General features: G+C 43.5%; 1 protein-coding gene and 1 long non-coding RNA gene across 2 annotated transcripts in view; one reads left to right on the top strand and one right to left on the bottom strand.

The window, feature by feature from the left end:
* UGT8 (UDP glycosyltransferase 8) overlaps positions 1 to 10,033 on the bottom strand; it is a 49,015-nt gene extending 38,982 nt beyond the window's left edge. The window contains exon 1 of the mRNA XM_065686343.1: positions 9,529 to 10,033. The gene's annotated coding sequence lies outside the window, so the exon portion shown is untranslated. The remainder of the gene's footprint in view (positions 1 to 9,528) is intronic.
* Positions 8,574 to 18,680, top strand: part of LOC136017772 (uncharacterized) — a 137,687-nt gene continuing 127,580 nt past the window's right edge. Inside the window, exon 1 of the long non-coding RNA XR_010614075.1 lies at positions 8,574 to 8,767. This is a non-coding gene — a long non-coding RNA (uncharacterized LOC136017772). The remainder of the gene's footprint in view (positions 8,768 to 18,680) is intronic.

Below are 18,680 nucleotides of genomic sequence, written 5' to 3'. Positions count from 1 at the left end.
AAACATTATTCAGTTGAAAATTCAATGAATACTTCACTGAACAACACTATTATACTAGTATCCATTTTCAAAACTCAGTCCAACTAACTGCATGAAATTGAATTTCATTAAGATTTTACGCCATATGAAACATTGAGGTTCACAGACCCACCAGATAGGCACGTGAAAACAATTCAGAATGCCTCAAGAATACGTTTTCATAACGCAAACCAAGAGAGCAAGAAGAGCAAGTTCTCTTCTATCCTGCTGTGCATTAGGCAATTTAAACAGGTGTTGTGGTTTTTTAAAATCCTTATAATCTATAAACCTTTTACTTTACATAGCTGAGATAAGCATTTGCAAATACTGTATCCACCTGTCAATGTTCTGTTAAAACTGAGTGCTACTGCAAATTCTTCTGTGAGGCTTAGCCAGAAGCACTGCGTGAAGAAAAACACTATCCTTTCTGCTACTGGCCTAGGTCCAAAGCAGTACAGCAAGACCAGAGCAGGCTCCTAGCCCTAGCACCTCTGCAGCTGCACTGCATCCCCAGAACCAGGAGGGATGAAGGCAGAGAGATACTTCAGCAGGGCAGCTCAAATTCGGCTGTGCTTACTACTTCAGGCCCTGCACCAGGGCAAAGTTCACCATGTATGTAAGTGGTGCTGCGACTGAGCTGATGTGCTGTCCTGGACCTCAGGAAGCACAATGCAGCAACCTGAGAAACAAAAAGCCTTCTCCAAAACCTATGTGGCCTTCAACCAAATGCAACTTGACTCAGTGTGCAAGCGACTCATGTTCCTCTGCATTGGTGCTATTATGCAATTTCTTCCTTGCTGCCCATGGTTACTCCACCCCCAGCATGTTGGAAAAATAAATGCTGACTACATATAGCGAAAAAGCCATCTATTTGAAAGCATGATACGTATATTACCTGTGGAGAGATTTGTCTGCTTCATCCAAAATAATGCAATTTTTTTTGTTTCTAATTACGCAGCCTCTTCACAGCTACTGTGATTTCAGAGAAGATGCAGTATTTTGGCACCAACATACAAACCCCTTGAGAGAGTCCCCTCAACTTCTGGAGACCTTTCCTCCAAGTACCAAGAGCTAAAAGCAATGTTTCTCAACCTGCTGCAGCCATGCTGCACCAGAAAGAAAGCAACCAGAAATATTGTTGTGGCATCAAGGGGTCAGGGTATTAACACAGAAAAGCCCATAAGCCTACACACCACATTCCCTAGAGACATCAACATTATTTAACATGTCATTCACTGGCTCACAAACTGCAGTGCTGCTCTTGCTGTGTGACACTGCACTGCGCAGAAGAGTGCAGTAACAGAGTAAGAGTGCAGTAACAGAGTAACTTCCTGCAATGTGTTTCATGCTGCAGGGTCAGGAACAACAGAAGTGCAGAAAGAAGAAAAACTTTACCTGCAGAAAGAGGGGGGCATGAGTACCACAGCAACTGATGGAGACAAAGATGTCTTCACTGAGGGGTCAAAGCTGCCCAGGAATCCTCTTTCAAAGTGGCATCAAAAAACAGGTTGAAATACTGACTAAATGAAGAACCAAAGAGGAAAAAAGGAAAAAAACCCAACCTGACTCTGCCTGACTTTAAACCAATTTTTAAACATCAGTGACAGATTCTCCTTTGATAAAATGACTCCAAAGAAGGGGCTGGAAGAGCTTTGTTGTAGTCTTAATTTGCTGGTGCAACAAATGCAGCATAATAGTTCTATGCTACCATCACACAAGCATGAATTTTGCCTTATGAACAAGCCCCAGGATGTTAAATGACATGAGTTTTAAGCTTAAACACATTTTAGTGGGATTTTATTTGAACTTTGGTAATTGTTTGGAGGGATGCTTCATTTTCCACTACTAGCTTCAGCTTGGTACAAGCTCTCCCTGGTCACACCATCACATGACACCTACAAGCACTGAATAAATTTCTTTGTTCTGTTTCTGACTTCATCTTATAGCAAATAACTACAAGCCACACAAACAGAATCACAAGGGAAACTATAAGAGGTTTGCTTCTGCAACGGAAAACACAACTTTAAATAAAGTTAAAATACTTGATTTAATAGTGTTTTGCTCTTACTCAGCTCAATTAAAATAACTGAATTGCTCAAGACCGTATGCAGCAACAACACTCACCAACAACATTCTGCTTCTTCAGGCTGGTTTTGAAATTTACAGGTAGAGTTTTTTTAAAGCTAATTATTGTCTTTGGCTTTCAGATGTGTTTCATAGCATCTGCTTCGAACTACCTTCTAGAAGAATTCAATTGTTAGATTAAGGGTAAGACTAATGTATGTAGCAACTTTACCACATAGTTTATTCCTCAGGCACTGATTTTAAGAGCAAAACCATATAAGAGTCAGAGGGGACAGAAATCAACTCACAAACCTTCTAGAAGTTGCAGACTGCTCTCCAGTAAGGGGTAAGAAAGACAGGGTTTCCAGTACCTGTATAAAGATTTTGAAATACACAGAAACTTCCTGACAGTTTCCACAATCAGGAGTTGACTATGACTGGATTACAACTTCAGAAAGGGTGTAAAGATAGGTCTGGAGGTTTTCAAAGACAATCTGAGACTCAGGTACTATCTGTTAATTTACAAATATTAAAAGAGAGACATAAATCCAGAGTTGCAGAAGGTCAAGATAAAGATGATTCACAGCTCAAAAATACAATTCATAGAGGATGATCTGGGTGTAATATCAAAACAAATCCACAATAAAACACTCAGATGCACATCAGGCGCTGGTTCTACATGTGCACACTGTGTCTGTTCCTACTGACCGAAACAGCACTTCCTAAGAAATGAGATCTTCCCCCACTTCTGGAAAGCAACTAAAACTTTTTGAACACTATCACTACATAATAACAAATATCTGATGGGGTTTTATAACAGAAACATGTTCTCTCAACTACAGCCCTGCTACAGGCTAACAAGTTATTTCACTACTGAATAGTTTAATGCAAGATTGCCTGTTTAATAACAACTGCAGTCTCTGAGATTAATTTGAAGTACTCTAATCTTCTTGAATATACTTCCACGAAAATAAGCTGATAATAAAAAAATTACCAAAGCAGATTACTTAAAGATTCATCACTATGTATGGTTAAAGAAATATTGCAGTTACACTCTTAAAACAGACATGCTGTACACAAGATTCTCAGCTCCTGAAAGAAAAATTTGCATAGTCATCAGCTATCCTTGGGTGGGTTTCCATGCAAGTCTTCACAAGATTTACCCCAAGAATTCACATTTGCAAACTTCCAGGCCCCACAAGCAATGGATGCCCCAATCATTAGAATGACCTATCTAGTAATCTTACAAAAACACAGCTGAAATTTTCCACTTTAGCATTCTGGGAATAAAAACATGTAAACAAAGCTTCCCACAAGCATTTCATGCTCCATTTCTTGTGAGACTTCTGTGCCCACAGAACAAACACCATACATACCAAAACACACCTCTTGAAGGTCAGCTTCTTTGAACCCAGGGACAGAACATAACATTCTTCCACAGACTAGCAAGACTTAATCAAGGGTCTAAGTCACAAACAAGTCTTTCTCAGTATTTACAGTACACTGGCATAAAAGTTTTATTTAGACTACCATGACAATCTTCTCCAAGCTTACTCAGGTTTAAGAGGCTTAGTGGAAGAGAACCCTAGAAGAAAGCAGAAGAGATTGAGATCTTTTTTGCCTGCAAGGTATGGAGCAGCAGCAAGATTCCCATGGCCTGTAGCTCACTTCAAGGAGTATCAGCACAACAGGCTCCCTGTATGAAAAACTGACCCACCTCTTACACCACAAAAGCATCTGCAGCCAACACAACCTATGGCTTGCAAACAATAAACACCTTTTCAGCTAGTGGCCTGAGGACCATCAAGAACAGACGCAAACCTGACTTGGCAACCAGGCAGCAAGCTGATCAACAGTTTATAAAAAAAGTATTTGTTTCCAGTTTAGCCAATACACCTTGTCAGATCTTCACATAAAAGCTAAATTCCCTGGTTACCAGTGTGCCATTACTGGAGGCAATGGTAACAGCAGCTTAAAAAGTTTGGATTGGCATTATAAAAATCTTTTCCTTTGGAAGAGCTGTGTGGCACTAGAAGAGGTTACCAGAGCGGATGGGGAACCTCTGTTCACGAAGTGGATGGAAAGGAGCCACAGATAACCTGCTCTTATGCTGCGAAAAATTCTGTATTGAGTAGAAATTTGCCACAGATAACCTGCTCTTATGCTGCGAAGAATTCTGTATTGAGTAGAAATTTGTACAAGACCTTCCAGAGACCCTTCAAGCCAACATTTCTGAGTCAGTTAACCCTTTCATTCTGCCAAGGGTGACCTCTGCAGAGGCAGCGCTGCCTGCAGCACATGCTCTGTCCTGAGTACTGCCAATGCCAGACCTCATCTGCAAGCTCATCACAGGCAGCAAGTTTCTAGTCAAGAATGCTGCAGTCAACATACTGCTACCAATGTCCAAGCTTAACATCCAGCACATTCGTGCTATTAAAAAAAAAAAAAAAAAAAGTATTTTTCAGCACTTGTTTGCATTATGATAAATTGGCAGAACTGGCTTGCCAAGCAAACTCACAAAATAAACATCTAACTACTCAAGTACAGTGTCTACATTCTCTAACTACTCCATTTTAAAAGCACAAAAGCACTGCATCTTATCTGAAACAAATACCTAGGAAACTACTATGACAGCTTCCTAACAGCTATTAAAGTGAGAAGGGAGAAACCAAGTTAAGTGCTCACTTGAAAAAAATAATTACTGAAAAACCAAGAGTATGAGGAGTTTTATGTATTTGGCACAATAACTCTGATGTTGCATTCTTATTCCTACGCATATTTCACATTTCATCTTAAATAAAAACATTTAATCATAGAAATATATCATAGAATATTAGAATGGTCAGGGTTGGAAAGGACCTTAAGACCACCTAGTTCCAACCCCCCCACCCACCTCACACTAGACCATGTCACCCTAGGCTCTGTCCAGCCTGGCCTTAATCACTGCCAGGGATGAAGCATTCACCACTTCTCTGGGCAACCTATGCCAGTGCCTCACCACCCTCACAATAAGGAACTTCCTTCTTATATTTAACCTGAATTTCCCCTGTTTCAGTTTAAACCCATCACCCTTTGTCCTATCACTACAGTCCCTGATGAAGAACCTCTCTCTGGTATCCTTGTAGGCCTCCTTCAGATACTGGAAGGTTGTAGAGGACTCAGTAGAGGCTGAGGTCTCCACACAGCTTCTCTTCTCCTGGCTAAACAGCCCAAATTTTCTCAGCCTATCTTCATATGAGAAGTGGTCCAGCCCCTGATCATCCTCATGGCTTCCTCTGGACTTGCTCCAACAGCTCCATGTCCTTCTTACGCTGAGGACACCAGAACTGCAGCATATAGTCAAAGTGGGGTCTCACGAGAGCAGAATAGTGGGGCAGGATCACCTCCTTCAACCTGCTGGGACAAGAGAAAACATTTTCCACGAAACAAAACAAATTAATGTTAACTAAATCTGCATTCTCAATCGGTTCATGGTCAGGTGTAGCAAAGAGAAGTACAACTGCATTCAGATGAGTAGATTCCCTCTCCAAGCACTGCATGTTGCAGAAAGCACATCCCAGTATGCTGCTGAGTTTGTCAGCTGCAGTGGGCCCCTCAGCTGTACTTCCCACTTCATCTCAAAGCTGCACATCTACATGCCATTTAAATTATTCTAATGTTTAGAGCAATATTCTGGGCAGGAGTCCTGTTCCTAAGATAGGTTTCATTCAGAGAGATGTGCTTCTTTGTTCCCATTAATAGCATATGCTAGGAAATACACGACTTTGCTCTGAATCAGGAAGCTTCTCATTTTAAATGTGAAATTGGGAGGACAACAATGATGTCCTGAGAAGAAAATTAAGGGCACATAAGTAACAATACGCGAGTACCTGCCATGGGTTTTTTTAATGGTAGCACTTCTGTTGAAAGTTTTTACAATTCCTTTCATAATCCTTTATTTATTAATTGGTGCTCTTGCCATTAAATTATAAAGCCTTTTTCATTTTACTTATATCAAGTAACTTACAAAGGAGGTGGAGGGGGGCTCAGAGCCAAATCAAATTTACCATATGTAACTGCATATGAATAAAACTCTTCAACTGAAACCCTGAATGGCATATTTTAATGTTTGAAGTTTGTAGGACAGCTACACACTCAATTCTTATGTGTAAGAAATATATAAAATAACTTCTTAGAGACTGGTGTTGACGCATGCATGGAAAAATTTCTATGCTGGAATAGAGTCTTAATTTAACTCAGTCCTCCACCTTTTATGTTCACACTACTGTGTTCAGTTCTGGGCACCTCACTACAAGAAAGACATTTTGGTGCCAGAGAGGGTCCAGAGAAGGGCAATGGAGCTGAGAATGGGTCTGGAGCACAAGTCTGATGGGGAACGGCTGAGGAAACTGGGAGGGTTTAGTCTGGAGAAGAAAAGGCTAAGGGGGGACCTTATCGCACTCTGTAACTACCTGAAAGGAGGTTGTCATGAGGTGGGGGTCAGTCTCTTCTTCCAAGTAACAAGCAACAAGACAAGAGAAAATGGCCACAAGCTGCACCAGGGGAGGTTTAGGCTGGATATTAGGAACAATTTCTTCCCCAAGAGTGTGATCAGGCATTGGAACAGGCTGCCCAGGGCAGCGGTGGAGTCACCATCCCTGGAAGTGTTCACAGACTGTGTAGATGAGGCCCTCAGTGATGTGGTTTAGTGATGGCCCTAGCAGTGCTGGGGCAAAAGCTGGACTTGATGACCTTTTCCAATCTAGTTGATTCTATGATTCTATTACTCTACCAGCTCCTCCTAAATACACAGAAGGAACCTTCATAATTTTCTGTTTCTTTTTTTAAAAAGGAAATTGTTTCACCAGAGCGTAACGGCTCATTTTCAACTCAGTTCAGAACATGACCCAAGACTGCCCATTAACTCTCCCTTCAGCAATTAAAATGATTTTAACTTACTACTCATGTCACTTATTTTCCATGAAGCTAAACCATCAATTCAGAGGAGTAAACAGCACAGAGCAAGGAAGAATGCTATACCTGCTCCCTTACACAAAATTATGTTCATGACAATTGTGCTACTTCAGAGAAACAAATCACATTATAACTACTTTTTGCAACTCTGAATTTGATAATTTAGAAAAGTTATCTACATTGTCTTCCAACATCTTTAAATCATATGTGTCACCTACAGTTCATAAAAATGCAAAATTTGGTGGTATTTTTTCCATTTACCATCACTACTTCTCAAAAGCCCAAATTATGACTGCCAACAAACTATAAGAGCTAGTAGCCATTTGCGAAGCTGAAGCTGTCACACCAGAGTATAAAACCAACCCACTGCTCCATTACCACTTCCTTAGCAAGTCCACTCGAACAGGTAAGGAGAGGACTCTTACAAAGCCCAGGTGACACTACCCTGCACAGAACAAGGATGTACAGACTGTCTGACACCCTCTGATTAGTTGCATAGGTTTTTCCATCCAGATCCTGCTTCCAAAAAAAACCCACTGCTTAGAGCACTCTAAGAATATAAAATAAAAGAGGTGTTTACAAAGTGCTCTACCATGACTCTCACCTATACACTTAAGACATACATGACTAAAGAAGTACATCATTTTCTTTTCTTGCTTCTGGCAAAGAGCTGCTGTTGATGGCAAATATAGTGCAAAAGTCAAAAAAAAAAAAAATGCAAGCATTTCAGGCCAAGTACACATTTCCTGGTATTTCAACAAAAATATTTTCACAATGGCATGAAAGCTGCCTGAAAGAGTCTAAGACTTCGGCATGAACTGATTAGTAGCTTTGGAAGAGCACCCACTACAGTGGTGCTCAGCCTAGACTGATGACTGAAACAAAAGAACAAAAAAAAAGAAAGTGTGAAGTAAAGGTTAATTGTACACTATGTTGTGTTGGTGCTATAAAACTAGCTCAGCTAAAATTTGTAAGTGACCTTGTGTGAGAATTGCTTGGAGAAGCAGGAAGCTTCAGATGGGCGACTCAACCAAATTTTAGAACAAATATAGAAACTGGTAAAAGTATGGGAATTATTCCCAAAACAAAAATACTTTCAAGGTGTTTGCTTTGGGGAGGGGGGGACCTTCAAGGATGCCTACTATTAAAGTTACCCACTGCTGCTCACACTGGCAACTCTGATAAGTAAGCTAAACAGGCTATTTTGTAATGATTTCTTATCATTCCAGAGCTTACATACTCGTTTTAGTACTAACAAGTCATAAAAGAGATAGATATTAAACGGTATCTTCTAAATACCACGACTTTATTAACATATTCTAGAAAAGTTTGTGCTTAACTGGTTTACATCTTTTTAAACCCTCAGGGGAGGCACGGCACCAGTTATGCCATGCCCTTCCTTCAAAGGCAAGTAAGTTTTGATCAAAACTAAGGTAACATTCACAGCACAGCACACCCCAGAGGCGGCCCCAGACAAAATACTCACGGGGAGGTCCCTCACACCAACGCCTTCAAGTTCGCACCCGGGTGATAAAACGTCTACTAAGGACCCACAACCAAGTGTGGCTGCTCGACTTAACATCACTTCGGGGCGACTGTCGGCGACAGCCCCTCATGGCGATACCAAGGGCCAAGTGACCACGCAGCCGGGGCGCGGCGCATCTCCCGGCTGAGGTAAAGCCGCAGCCGGTGTCCCCACACACCGCCCCCGCCGGCTCCTTGAGACCGCCAGGTAACGCGCGCGCGCCAACGGCTCCCCTCACTGCCATCAACTTCCTCAAGCCGCAGAGCGGGCACCCTGCACCCCACCCGGCGTCTCTCCCCGCTGCGGCACCGGAGGGCGGCCGGCCAAAGAGACCGCCTGACTGCCGCTCACCCCACACAGGTGCCGTGCCGGTACGATGAAACCCTCTACAAGGGGCTGTCGCGCCCCCCGCCAGCCCCGACCCCGCCCCCTCCCCCCCCCCCCCAGCAGCAGCCCAAGCTCACCTCAGGGGAAGGCGCTTTTTCTGGCGCCCCCCAGCACCCCCGCAAGGACACGGATCTCCCTCTCCCGCACTCTCAGTTCGCGCCGTCCCCTTGCTCAGGGACACCGCATCGCCGCGGCCTCTCGCTCCCCTGCGGCTCCTTTCTGATCAGTTTACAGCTCTTCCCGCTCCCCTCCTCCTCCCTGCTATTGCTCTCCCTCCTCCCACACACACACGCACCCCCTTTCCTCCAGACCCTCCGCGACGGGGTGATGCAAGGCGCCCCGGGCTTCCTCTTGCGTTACGGGAGGGAGGAAAGGAGGAAGAAAAGAAGGCAGGAGGAAAGGGGCAACTCAACAAAGCATCAAGGTGAAACGAGAGCCGACCCCCATCCCGCCCGGACAGGGACCCTCCGTCCCCCGCCAGCGCCGCCACTTCAGAGCGTGGCGCCGGAGCCGGCACCCTCTAGCCCTCCTTCCTGACCGTCCTCCCGCTGCCCCCGAGGGATACTCCCCGCCTCCCTCACCGCTCTCCCTTCTGCGCCGTTTCTCCGCGCCTCTGCCTTTGGTAACGAGCCGAAGACCGGAGCGAGCCGCTCGCCGGTGCTCGGAGCTCCGCTTGCCGCGCTTTTCCTTCAGTCGAGTGGGCGCGGGGGCTGCGTGGCTCCGTCTGGCCCGGCCCGAGGCCCTGCTTCTGCCGAAGCCCCTCCGCTGCGGCGCCGGGCCCGCCTGTCGCCAACGCCCGGGCTCTGCTTCACCTGCTGCGGGGCTGGGCCGAGGAGAGGGCACCTTCGCTCCGTCCTCCCTCAACTTCTCATCACTTTGCCCCCGCCCCTCTCCGCTGCGCTGCCGCCTGGCACCCCGCCGCCCGCATACACCGGCACTGCTGTCGTTCCCCCTCAGCAGCGATGCTGCCCTAGGGTCCCTCGGCTAGATGAGGAAATGCTCCCCTGGCCCCTTCCCCCTTGCCGGCGCGGATTACTGCCGTCCTGGTCCCCAGGCGCCCTCCAGCCCCATACACCGCCTCAGCTCCCAGGACGGTGAGGGGTTCCCAGCGGGGCAGGTTCCCTGTGCCCGCCTCTGTACGCGCTCCGCCAATTAGCCCGGGCCCGGCCGCGGGAGGCTCCGCCAGAAGGGCAGGCCCTGCCTCCGAGGGAGCGGCCGTGGCCGTGTTAGGTGCGGCCGCTCCCTCTCGCCTGCTTCCCCCCGGGCTTCGCGGACTGCTTCCGTGCTCTACCGCAGCTGGGTACGCTGTCATTCGTGCCTTGCAGTGCGCCCTGAAAAGCGCGGAGGATTAACGAGGGGCAAGCCGGCACCCTGGGTAGATCGTAATCATAGTTTGTCGTAACCACGAGGAGTATCTCGACAGAACTGTGCCCTAATGTTGGTCGTCTTTTTTTCATTTTCAGTTGGTTTTGGTTAAAAAGAAAACATACGATAAAAGCTTCCTAAGCCTTTTCTCCCCCACATCCCCTTCCTTAGACCTAAGTGCAGTTGTCTAATTAGTGCTGGGTACTTGAGTGGTACCCCATCGTTTATTTCCTTCTTCTGCAGGAAACGGTGCTTGGGGACGGTTGACTTAAAGGGATGTAATGCTCCTGTATTTCCAGACCTCTGTGGTCTTGGGAAAGACCTACAGTAGCTTTCTAAGCCATTCGCTGAGGAAACTCAGATACTAACAGTAATTCTTCAATTAGATTTGTGTGTGTGGTTTGGATGTGGGGTGGGTTTGTTTTTTTGTTTTGTTACACACACACACACACACACACACACACACCTTGTTATATAATAAAAGTGTAATTTCGTAACTGGCATTATTAATGAAGTTATTTGAAAGAACAAGATACGTTCCGCTGTCTGTCACACACTTTTTAAAATCGAAACACTTGTTCTGCTTAAGTTATAAGTTCAAAAGTGGTTTATGGACCTACCAAGGTAAATTATTTTTTCATTGAACTTTAAGTAAAAAGTTTTGGACAGCCTTACTGATTCAACAGATAGTGTTACTCCTTCAATAAAAGTGAAGGTTTAGGTTTCATCAGACAAAACAAGAAAGTTAATGAAATGCATGATAAGAAAACTGAACGTAAGCTTTAAATTAATCTCCATTCTAGTAAAGATGGCTTGAAAAAATATTAAACTTTCATTCAAGCTAATAAAATTTATTTGGAATATAGAACTTCTCATGATATTCATTATAAAGCTTTTTAAAAGCTCTTTTGTTTCTTGCATATAAAACAAATCATTAAAGTTCCTCAAATCATGTGACCTGTATGAGATCTAGTTAACATTAAATGAGGTGTTAGGGGTTAGTGAGTGATACTCAAATTCCACAAAGTAATAGTGGCCTCTGGCTTTGAGGTAAGTATTGAGCTTCTAAAAATGAGGTTCTGAACTTAAATGTCCCAGAATCAAGCATACAGAACCACTGTTGTGTTGAAAGTTTTAGTTACTTCCAGGCAAAAGAAATTTTAAACTGTAATGCCAATTGAAGACAATAAGTTGGAAAAATTTGGCTCTTTTGCATATCTAAAGTACCTGCTGGTAACTTTTAGTAAATTCCAATTAAACCAGAGCCATTTGTAGGTTCACAGGGGGCTTAAGTCTAATTTGAACCAAATGCAGATTTTGTTCACGTTTTTCTGACATATGTTGGAATCCCCTCCTTATTTATGAGGATTGTTTTTGTTTCTTGGGTAGCAGCTTTAGTAAAGCTGCTCTTACTGTGGAAGTAGCAGTGCTGAAAGGTAGCAACTGGTGCAATGACCTGGGGAATTTTATTAAAATTACTTAGAAGACCTTGGTAAAAAATTGGTTTGAGAGTTTTCATGGGATGTTGTACTGAAAAATGTCTCATGGTGAGACATTTTCATACGGTGGTAGTATTTTGAATTTAATTACTGTATACTATTTAATAGCAATGCAGGAGAGATTTTTACTTCCAGGAGCTTTCTTATTCATCCCCACACCTTCTACCTCTCTAGTCAGCAAGTGAAAGTTGACGGATTTTATTAACGTTCTGCTTTCCCATTTTTCTCTCTTCAGCAGGCTGGCATGGGTCAAATCATTTTATTGAAAATTAGTGTATTCAAAGTTAGTGGTTGCATTGCAGCGTGATGCAGTGATCTTTCTTTGGTGGATATATTTCAACTCAAAGTACATGGTATTGTACTGTCTTTGCCTGTTATGGTTACATGCTATTGCAAAATTGTATTTCAAACTCCGCTCCGGATATGCATATAAATTTGTATTTAAAAATTCTGGTTTTCTTTCAAAGATGATCTTTTTTTCATTTGAGGGTAATACTGATATATATGGTATCTAATGTTACCATATCACCTGTTCTCTGGGTGACTGACTTTTGGATTGGAAGAGAATCTTCACACATGAACACTTAGTATAATCTCCGTTTACTGTTTCCTGAGCTAATCCTGTAATGATTTTCTTTTCTTTGACTAGTCCAGGAAAAGCAACTTCAAATAGTGACTGTACTTGGATATCTCTTCAGTGGTTTCCTGGTATAGAAGACTCCCAGATATCCTAAATGTTGATTGTCTTTCCTTCAGTGTAGATTTTAATCATAGAATCATATAATCATAGAATAGTTAGGGTTGGAAAGGACCTTAAGATCATCTAGTTCCAACTCCCTTGCCGTGGGCAGGGACACCTCACACTAAACCATCCCACCCAAGGGTCTGTCCAGTCTGGCCTTAAACACTGCCGGGGATGGAGCACTCACAACTTCCCTGGGCAACCCATTCCAGTGCCTCACCACCCTAACAGGAAAGAATTTCTTCCTTATATCCAATCTAAACTTCCCCTGTTTAAGTTTGAACCCGTTACCCCTTGTCCTGTCACTACAGTCCCTGACGAAGAGTCCCTCCCCAGCATCCCTATAGCTCCCTTTCAGATACTGGAAGGCTGCTATGCAGTCTCCATGCAGCCTTCACTTCTCCAGGCTGAACAACCCCAACTTTCTCAGCCTGTCTTCATACGGGAGGTGCTCCAGCCCCCTGATCATCCTCATGGTCCTCCTCTGGACTTGTTCCACCAGTTCCATGTCCTTTTTATGTTGAAGACACCAGAACTGCACACAATACTCCAGGTGAGGTCTCACAGGAGCAGAGTAAAAGGGGAAGATCACCTCCAACCTGCTGGTCACGCTCCTTTTGATGCAGCCCAGGATACGGTTGGCTTTCTGGGCTGCAAGCGCACACTGCTGGCTCCTGTTTGTTTTCTCATTGACCAGCACTGCCAAGTCCTTCTCCACAGGGCCGCTCTGAATCTCTTCTCTGCCCAACCTATAGCTGTGCCTGGGATTGCTCCAACCCAGCTGTAGGACCTTGCACTTGTCATGGTTAAACTTCATATGGTTGGCATCAGCCCACACCACAACCGTGTCAGGGTCCCTCTGGATGACATCCCTTCCAACGTATCAACCGAACCACACAGCTTGGTGTCATCGGCAAACTTGCTGAGGGCACACTCAATCCCACTGTCCATGTCACCAACAAAGATGTTGAACAAGACCAGTCCCAACACTGATCCCTGAGGGACACCACTCGTTACTGGTCTCCAGCCGGACATCGAGCCATTGACCACAACTCATTGTGTGCGGCCATCCAGCCAGTTCTTTATCCACCGAGTGGTCCATCCATCAAATTGATATCTCACCAATTTAGAGACAAGGATGTTCTGTGGGGCAGTGTTGAATGCTTTGCACAAGTCCAGGGAGATGACATCAACTGCTCCACCCCTGTCCATCAGTTCCGTAGCCCCGTCATAGAAGGCCACCAAATTGGTCAGGCAGGATTTCCCCTTAGTAAAGCCATGCTGGCTGTCACCAAGCACCTTGTTGTTTTTCATGTGTCTTAGCATGCCTTCCAGGAGAATCTCTTCCAAGATTTTGCCAGGCACAGAGGTGAGACTGACTGGTCTGTAATTCCCCGGGTCTTCCATTTTCCCCTTCTTGAAAATGGGGGTTATATTTCCCTTTTTCCAGTCATCGGGAACTTCACCTGACTGCCATGATTTTTCAAATACGATGGCCAGTGGCTTAGCAACTTCATTCGCCAGCTCCTTCAGGACCCGCAGATGGATTTCATCAGGTCCCATGGACTTGTGCACATTCAGGTTCTTAAGATGGTGTCAAACCAGATCCTCTCCTACAGTGGGCCTAGGGTCTTCATTCTCACAGTCCCTCTGTCTGCCTTCCAAGGCTCGGGTGGTGCGGTCAGAGTATTTGCCAGTGAAGACCGAGGCAAAGAAGTCATTAAGAAACTCAGACTTCTCCAAATCCAGGGTAGCCAGTTCTCCCGATAGCTTCTGGAGGTGGCCTGAGTTGTCCCTAGTCTTTCTTTTATTCACTACATACCTATAGAATTTATCCTGTTATCCTTAACATCCCTAGCCAAATTTAATTCTAACTGGGCCTTAGCTTTCCTAACCTGGTCCCTAGCTTCCCAGAAAACATCCCTGTATTCTTCCCAGGCTGCCTGTCCTTGCTTGCACCTTTTATAAGCTTCTTTTTTCCTTTGAATTTTCCTCAGCAGCTTGTTATCTATCCAAGGAGGTCTCCTGGCCCTCCTGCTGCACTTCCTTCTACTTGGGATGCAGCACTCCTGAGCTTGTAGCAGGTGATCCTTGAATATCAACCAACAGTCTTGGGCCCCCCTGCCCTCCGGGGCTGTATCCCATGGAACCTTACTAAGCAGGTTCCTGAAGAGGCCAAAACCTGCTCTCTTGAAGTCCAGGGCAGTGAGCTTGCTACACCCTCTTTTCACTGTCCTGAGGATCTCGAATTCGACCATCTCATGATCGCTACAACCAAGGCTGCCCTGAAGCATCGCATTTCCAACGAGCCTTTCCCTGTTGGTGAGCACAAGGTCAAGCATGGCACCTCTCCTTGTCAGCTCCTCTATTACTTGCAGAAGGAAGTTGTCTTCCACACAATCGAGGAACCTCCTGGGTTGCTTGTGCCGGGCCATAATGTCACTCCAACAGATGTCAGGGTGGTTGAAGTTCTCCCGTGAGAACAAGGGCCTGCAAGCATGAGGCTGTTCCTATCTGTCTGTAGAGTGCTTCATCCACAGGTGCCTCTTGATCAGGCGGCCTGTAACAGATCCCCACAGTAATGTCTCCCATGGCTGTTTTCCCTTTAACCCTGACCCACAAACTCTCTGTAAACTGCTCACCTGTTCCCAGACAGAGTTCCATACTCTCCACCCTTTCCCTAATATAAATGGCAACCCCTCGCCCCCGCCTGCCAGGCCTGTCTTTTCTAAAGAGCCTGTAAGCTTCCATTCCAACACTCCAATCATAGGAGCCATCCCACCATGTTTCTGTGATGCCTGTTATATCATACCCCCTTAGACGTGCACACAGCTGTAATTCCTCTTGTTTGTTCCCCATGCTACGGGCTTTTGTATAGAGGTATCTGAGCCAAGCTCCAAATGAAGCCGGCTCATTAGCTGGATTGGCTGGAATATCTCTACATTGCTCCAAGCAGTTATTATAGCTACTGGCAACAATATTATATGGTATCTTCCCGAGTGGTAGAAAGAGACTCTATATCTTGATATGTCTCTTCCCAAATCCGAAAGAGGAATACAGTTTTAATAGACTTGTAAGTATACATTTCTGTATGTCAGAAAAAATGGCTTAGACATTTCTTCTTGATTCTTATATTTCGCGCAGTTTTATTGCACCAAATACAATTTATGTTTTTAATTTATGACAGCTGTGCTAGTGTAAGTGTAGACCATACATGTTGTTACTGTGCTGTCCTGGGTTCAGCAGTAGCCATCACTTTTCTCCTTCTTGGTAGCTGATGCAGAGCTGTGTTTTTGACTTTCAGCCTGGGAACAGCGCTGGTAACACCAATGTTTTCAGTTGCTGCTCAGTAATGTTTAGTCTGACCAAGGACTTTCTGAGTCTCATGCTCTGCCAGGGAGGAAGGAAAGCCAGGAGGAAGCAGAGACAGGACACCTGACCCAAAGTAGACAAAGAGGTATTCCCTACCACAGCTCGTCATGCCCACTATATAAACTGGGGGCAGTTACCCGGAAGGGCTAGATTGCTGCTCAGGTCGGGCTGGGTATTGGTCGGCAGGTGGTGAGCGGTTGTATTCTCTTCTCTTGTTATTTCCCTTATCATTATTATTATTGGTGGTAGCAAAACATAAAAACAGAATTCTGCATTGCAGAAATTCCAGAATCTTGGAATTCAAAATTGTGATATGGAGATTAGATTAAAATAAAATAATGAAAAGTCACAAAATGCTATAAATATGATGCATTTTTAAATTTTATTGACATTTTACAGGGCTAATGAACACTTCAGAAGTGTTTTTTAATAACCTGTTACTATTGTCCAAAGGGGCACCTTCATATTATTTTTCTAGAGAGGAATTTATTTCATTTGCTTTTAAGTTGGATGCCAATGTCATTGAAGTTATTTTTACTAAGGAACAAGAAATGCATCTTGACATGAATTGTTTCTCTGAGGGATTTAGAACTTGATTCTGTTGGATAAAGGCAAAATTGCAGCAGCTGCAGAGCACTGTTTCCTTTTGTGCTTTCTTCCCACTGGAGTTTTTATCATACTCATAAGAATCTAGAAATATTACATTGTTAATTACAGATTTATGTTCCTTGGTTAATTGGACTGAACAGTGTATGTAAGTTAAATTAACATTTCTGTCCCTTGTGCTTTACTCCTTGTTTGTTTGGGTCTGTTGGCAAAAGAGAGCGAAATTTCTCCAGTAAATTTCTATATCATCATGATTCACATACAGTTCCTAAAGAGTTTTTTTTTCCTACTGCCTTGACTGTTTTGACTATACTTCAAGACTAGATGCATAACCTTCCTTGTAACTTATCTAAGATGGTGTTGGCTCCTTTTGCTTGTTAATTGGTATGAGATCGTAAGCAGCCAAACTAACTAATTTAAATAAGGTTTTTAGTTCTGTTACCTTACCAACATGCCAGTTGGAACTAATGATCTGCAATGTATTCCCTAATTTAACTGTAGGGTTACCAGATGGCCGTCTCTTCTGGATCTGCTTGCCATGTCTTGGAACCTTGTTCACAGATCCCCATAAACACAAGAAAGGTGTACCTCCATATTATTAACAATAAAAAAACAAAAAAGAGTCTTTAGATTTTGCAGCTACAGTCTCATTTACAGGACTGTGTTTAAATTGGTACAAAACTGACAACAAATCCCTCAATTTATGAGTTTGTATGCTCTGTAGTAGTGAGCTCTCAGCACAAGAAATACCATATGGACAAACAAAGTTCCCCTAGGCCACTATTCACCTGACAATGGGAAAAGAAAATACCATTCAGAGACAATGCAGCCACTTCCTGTAATCTGTTCCCCCATACTCACCCAAGACGTATAGTTACTGTATTTGGGTAGTTACAGGATAAAGCCCTACCTTTAGCGATGACTTGTTGCCCACAAAGCTGCTTACTCCCTTTTGACTCTGCTGATGAAAAAGCCTGCCTCTGTAATTTCTGTGGTAATAAAAGAAATAACGGTCAGCTGCTTTTCCAGAGGAGCTTGGAAAATCCGGCTCTTGAAAATTAATCTGTGTTTGAGCATTTTAAAGTCTTAAGATAGTACAGATGTTAGGTTGACTGTAATAAGCATGCAAGAAGTGCTAGGTGTGATGTAGATATTTATTCATTGAGTAAGGGTTTGTTACCTTTACTGGTGGCTTTTTGTTAATTTGTTTGTTCTATCTTAGCTATGATTCCCTGAAGTCAGTTCCAAACCTGTGCAAGTCTCTGTATTGTTCTCAAGTTCTAATACTATTCTTCTGGCATTGCACATTTGATCACTTCTTGAATTGTGTAATAACCACTTCCTTGTCATGCTGTTGACAATAAATGTAGAAATAGCAAGGTGTATATTTCTGTTCACATTTTGACAAAAACGTTTTCAATTTCAGTGGAAAGGTCATTAAGTATATAAAAAATCTGCGCATGAAAACCCATGCACAAGGTTGTATTTATTATTATTGTTTCCACCCATAAACCGCTCTTTTCAGTTATGTTTTCTTTAATACTTTGGGGGTTGAAATTAGAACTGAAAAGACACTGCTATAATTCAGATGGAGGTTCAACTGCCACAAGATTACATCTCTGACCAACCTGAGTTGTATAAACTCACGAACCACCTGTGTGGATTTAACTTGATTAAAAGATTATGAGTTTAGTTACAATTATTTTTTTTTTCATCTACAAATGTAATGTAATTTTTGCCAGTTTCTAAATAGTGTACAAATAATGCCACTCATAGCTATCCTTATCCCTTGTAAAAGAAGATAAGGGCTACAGTTCTATCTCCTCAAGATTGAAGAAAACAACGTGTAACAGATATTGGTGACAGTCTTTTGTCATTTTAAAGTATCAAAAATCAATTACTTGATATAGCTTGCTTAATTTGGTTAGTTTGTTAGACATGACGAAGCAATTACAAAATGCGACTACAGTAATTACAGTCTTATTTAAGAAGGAAAAAAGAAACATCTTTTAAATACTTAGCAAAGCTTGGGGCTAGTACTAGTTTTATACCTAACCAGTGCAAGATTCTTTATGAGAAGCAACCAACACTCTTCTGGTCCATTTTATCTGCATGTTGTAACAAATACTGAGTTCAAAATCTGACTGCA

The sequence above is a fragment of the Lathamus discolor genome, chromosome 1 (assembly GCF_037157495.1).
Source record: "Lathamus discolor isolate bLatDis1 chromosome 1, bLatDis1.hap1, whole genome shotgun sequence".
Lineage (NCBI taxonomy): Eukaryota > Metazoa > Chordata > Aves > Psittaciformes > Psittacidae > Lathamus > Lathamus discolor.
The sequence above is the reverse complement of the archived record's forward strand: the minus strand, read 5'-3'. Positions and strand labels throughout refer to the sequence as shown.